The 5,612-nt window shown below is 37.9% G+C and overlaps 1 pseudogene; it reads left to right on the top strand.

Annotated features, from left to right (window-relative positions):
* Positions 1-995: 995 nt before the first annotated feature.
* Positions 996-4,583, top strand: LOC149222998 (pentatricopeptide repeat-containing protein At5g39350 pseudogene; annotated as a pseudogene).
* Positions 4,584-5,612: the final 1,029 nt, after the last annotated feature.

Here is a 5,612-nt window from a genome sequence, read left to right as displayed (position 1 = left end):
ATTATTGTTGGTATTTACAAAAAAAATCATCAAAATTATCTCTAGAAAAATTCTCAAGAATTTTTTGATAAGAAAATTATAAATTAATTAAAAGGGATATTATAATACCACTTATGAAAGCATCATCAAGGATCAAGGGTGGAAGTTGGAGGGAGTTGTTTCTAATATTTACTCCTCCTCTATGACCCCCTATGATGGGGTAATGATTGATAATGGAGTGGTGGGGGATTTTCCACGCCCACATAAGAGTGTCATTAGTGGTGGTGTGGGGTGGAGGGGAAGGGGGTCAATGATAGGGCAACATGAGGGAAGGGAATGAGGATGTGGAAAACTTTAGGAAGGAAAGAATGAAAATGTGGAGTGGAGTAGTAAAAATAAGAAGGAAAAAAACTTTGTAAAATCCACCCTATTTATGTATAGGAAGGGAAAAAATATGATTTTAAACATTGCTAAAAAGATTTTGTACTTTATTGTTTAAAAATAACCATTATTTTATTGGCTCAACATATTATTTATTATGGGATTTTTTTTTTTTTACTTAATTATTTAAAAATAATTAAGCATATAATTGTTTTATTAATATATTATTTGATATTGGTTTATTCACTAAAATAATTGTTTTAATAACAGATTATAATTGTTTTATTAATATATTATTTGATATTTATTTATTCACTAAAATCACTGTTTTAATAACCGATTATTTGATAGATGTGGAAAATATAATAATAATAATTTTAGTATTTATTTTTAATTTTTCAATTAATTAAATATTTTGGTGTTAAAAACAATATTTAATTAATAAATATTTTAATTGTTTTAATTAATTTTATTTAAATTTTAAAATAAAAAAATTATAACCATTCAAAAATACATTTTAAATAATTAAAAATTACATTTTAAATAATTAAAAATTACAATTTCTAATTTGAAAAACACTTCATATTCAATCTTCCATAATGTACATATATATCATATGTTCAACTCACTCCATCATTCAAAATTCAAAATGTGGTGACAGAGCATTGTCACTATAAAGTTTTAGCGGAACTTCCAAACAAGAGTTCATCACAGCAGTGGTCGAGAAACACTGATATATTAACAGTAGAAGATCCAGATTTTTTTAGCTGAGATTTGAATAAACAGAGGCGGATCATCTTCGTAAAACAATTCGTGATATTCTCAAACAAATGATGTCCAGACATGGCAGGATTTACAAACATTTAGCAAAGCCATCATTTGATAAATTGATGATAAGAGTAGAGACTGCAAGATCTTTGAAATTTTCACATATACATGTATATATATAAATGAACTTGACAAAGTTATTTGATCCTGGCCCAGAGCATCTCTATGCAGCATTTTACATTTATGTTGTCCAGGATTCACCAGAGGAAAATAACGTGCATGTGTCAATATCAAAGCTTTAAGGCCAACTCAATTGCCACTGCTTCTGCTCTTCTTATTGAAAAACCCATTCAGAATTTACAATCCAACGAAAGCAACATCAATGGAGGAGGCGCGGCTGCAGATTTTACTGAGAGCCGATTGAAGGAGTCATTAATGTGTATGGATAACGTCAAAAACCAGAGAGTAGGCAGTGAGGTAAGGGCTCTTGAAACTCATGCTGCATCTCTGTTAAAGGACTGTGCCAGTATCAAATCTTTTGTAGAAGTTAAGAAATTTCATTCTTACATTATCTTGAATGGGACTGCCAACATGTTATTGGAAACTAAATTAGTGGACTTGTATTCTGAGTGGGGAAGTTTGGAGGATGCACGTCAATTGTTTGACAAAATGTTGCAACGAAATGTGTTTGCATGGACTGAGATAATTAGTGGCTATATCAAGCATGGCTACTGGGAAGAAACACTTGCGCTTTACTGTCAAATGCAAGAAGAAGGTGTCCGGCCGGACCATTTTGTTTACCCCAAAGTTCTGAGGGCGTGCGCTCAATTAGCAGCTCTGCAAGATAGCAAGGAGATCCATACCCGAATAATCAGAAGTGGATATGAATCAAACGTGTATGTGGCAAATGCCCTAATGGATGTGTATGTTAAATGTGGGAGTATACAAGATGCACGCCGAGTGTTTGACAAAATGCCTCAAAGGATTCTAATATCCTGGAACACCATGACTGCAGGTTATGCTCACGGAGGCCAGATCAATGATGCATCCGAGCTTTTTCGGCAAATGCAACATGAAAATACGGAACCAGATGTGGTTACATTGAATGCCATGGTCACGGGTTATGCAAACTGTGGGCAGTGTGACGAGGCCTTTAAGCTTTTCCAGCAAATGCGACATGACAAAAGCCTACAGCCAAACGTGATCTCGTGGACTGCCATAATTGCAGGTTATTCACAGAATGGACATCACGGTAAGGCCTTGGAACTTTTTCATGAAATGCAGCAATCTGGTGTAAAACCCAACTTACATACCATCACTAGTACGCTTTCGGCATGTGCACATCTAGCAGCTTTACAACGTGGCAAAGAAATCCATGGTTACATATTCAGGAGTACTTATGACGAACATTCTTCTGTGGGGAGTGCCCTTGTGGCTATGTATACAGGATGCGGGAATATAGAAGATGCTCAGCAGGTGTTTGATAAAATAACTAAGAACAATGTGGTGTTGTGGAATGCAATTATTGCTGGTTATTCCCAAAATGGTTACAGCAGTCATGCATTGAAACTTTTCCGGCTTATGCAATTGGTACAGGTAAAACCTAACTCGGTCACAATGGCATGTGTTCTTCCAGCATGTGCCGGATTGGCATTATTGCAACAGGGCAAGGAGATTCATAATTACATAGTTAGAAGTAGTGTTGATAATAGTGTTTCTGTATGGAATGCTCTCATAGATATGTATGCCAAATGCGGTTGTATAAACAATGCACGTAGGGTTTTTGACAAGATGCCTGAAAGAGATATAGTTTCTTGGACTGCAATGATCACAGGTTATGGTGTACATGGCCATGGTAAAGATGCCCTTGCACTGTTTTCCCAAATGCAACAAACAGGCATAAAGCCAAATCGCATTACATTCACCTGTGTCCTGTCGGCTTGCAGTCATGCAGGCCTGGTGGATGAAGGTTTGGATTACTTTTATTGCATGAGTCGAGATCATCAAATGAAACCCAGCATGGAGCAATATGCCTGTATGGTCGACCTTCTTGGCCGTGCTGGGCGGTTGGATGAGGCACAAAAGTTTATTGACAAGATGCCATTTCAACCTAATGCTTGTTTGTTGGGTGCCTTGCTTAGTGCATCTAGAATTCATTCCAATATACAAGTAGGAGAATATGCTGCAGAACAACTTTATGAATTGGAACCTGAAAATGCAGGCAATTATGTGTTGATGTCAAAGATCTATGCTGCAGCAGGTAGATGGGATGATGTTTCAAAGGTGAGAAAAATACTGGAAGATTTGGGATTGAAAAAGCCTCCAGGTTGCAGTTGGATTGAGGTTAAGAACAGGCTGCATTCATGAGGGATTGAAAAAGCCTCCGTGGCTGCATGATGTTGGGGAGGAAGAGAGAATTCATTCTTTATTGCCACAGCAAAAAGCTGGCCATTGCTTTTGGGCTCATCAATACATGCCCTGGAACTCGGATCCGCATCATTAATAATCTTCGTATGTGTGGTGATTGCCATACTGCCACCAAGTTTATATCCAGAATCGCTGAGCGAGAAATCATTATCAGGGATGCCAACCGTTTCCATCATTTCCTGGATGAGCATTGTTCGTATGGGGATTATTGGTGATTATCATCAACATAAGCAACAAATATGATATTTATAGCACTACATTCATGCATATTATCTGCCTGTCCTTAAAGCGACGGCCTAGGCATCAATTCTACTGTTGGCACTGCAGTGCTTTGCATAATGTTGGGAACAGAGGGCTGTAGTCCATGACTCTTTTTGCTATTTGTAAGCAGTGAAGACGGAGAAGGATGCCTTCTATCCAAAGAGAAAAGATATCCTTTACCATTGGGTTTCTTGACTGAATTTCAGGCACCCCGGTAGATAATCGGGAAACTTTGTATGCGTGATCATTGTTACACCGTCAACTTATCCAATTGTGACAAAAAATTGAAACGAGTACAGGCTGTTTCCATAATTTCATAAATGGACTGTATTCTGATAGGAGTTATTGGCATGCTCATTCGAGCAGCAACCAACATGAACCTGTACTTGCACAGGTTTATACATATTATTTACTCCCCATTGTCGCTTGGGTTGGTCATATTTACCGGAGCAGATTTATAAACAATTTGGTCACAGAGAAACTGGAATATCGGAATCGGTTAGTAAACAGTCATGAAGATTGTTCTATAGAGAGTCGAGACAGACCATCAGTTCCAAGAAGAATTTCCAATTTTCATATTGAATAATTTTGCGTGTAACTTCAACTCTGAGTTCTGGTATACAAAGTAACAGGCATATTTTTGGTAAATTAACTCATGTTACTTCCATGGAATTCGCTGAGTTGACTGTAATAGCTTCGTGGGCTATCTTGATTATCTAACATGGAATGTTTGCAAATGAGAATCAATTTGGTGGGTTAAAAGCTCTGATCCTTTTATTTTTTACTGTGCCAAGGCACATTATAGTATTATACAGCCCCGTATGCTCAGTACTAGGGAGACATGCAGTTTAGTGCATAGCATGGGGTTGGCACATAACATAGGAATATCTTAAATTATGGTATGTTCTATGCTTAAGAGCAATTTGCTTCAAATCTTCTTATTATCCCAGTATCAATTTCCAGAATTGCAATCACATCAACATGATAGTAAAATGCAGATAGAACATAAATGTAAACAGTAGAAGACAAGCCAAGACAAGAGACACAAGATGTGGCACCAGCCAGGGACAAACCCCAATGTGGGGAAACCCTTTGATCAATTCTTCTTATATTCTTCAATAATTCAGCAGAGAGAGACAGTACAATTACACAATTCTGTAATTTTATGACAGCAGCAACTAAACCCTAACCAGCAAAGTTAAAGCTGGTCAAACAACTCATAAATGACCTCAAGGCAACCTTGGTCAACTCGGCCTCTAACAACAATGATAGGCAGCCAAAAACAGTCCAAGAAAGATGGTCAAACAGTGGTCAACGTATATGCAGCGCTGCAGTCAACCCTCAACAATCAACACTGGTCAAATCCATGGTCAAAACAGGTCAACGCCTTGCTTTCCAGAACTGCAGCTTGCTTGGAAGAGGTTCCCCACACTAATCCGTAGTTAAACTGACCTCCTCACTGGTCAATGCAGTCAAACCCAGCCTGCTGCTCCTTGGTCAACCTAAGTCAACGTTGCAACAGTTCGGCGCCCTCCTTCTTCCCACGTGAGAGAGAGCTGCTCCTCCTACGCATACCCAATCAAGCTAGGAGAGAGAGGAGATGAGAAGATGAGATGAGTGGTATAATGCCACAAGGTCTCCTCCTTTTATATGCCACGTTGAGGATAAACTGGGGGTGAGAAACACTGTTTTGCTTGTTGGCCAACTTTGACAAATTGTCAAGAAATACAAATAAATTCATATCTCCATGAATACATGTCGGAATCGGATAATCGTTAGATCAATCCTACATCTCT

Source organism: Pinus tabuliformis, chromosome Q (genome assembly GCF_031772625.1).
Source record: "Pinus tabuliformis cultivar Carrire ecotype Pingquan chromosome Q, CPIR1, whole genome shotgun sequence".
NCBI lineage: Eukaryota > Viridiplantae > Streptophyta > Pinopsida > Pinales > Pinaceae > Pinus > Pinus tabuliformis.
This window is presented reverse-complemented; position numbering and strand designations above follow the sequence as displayed.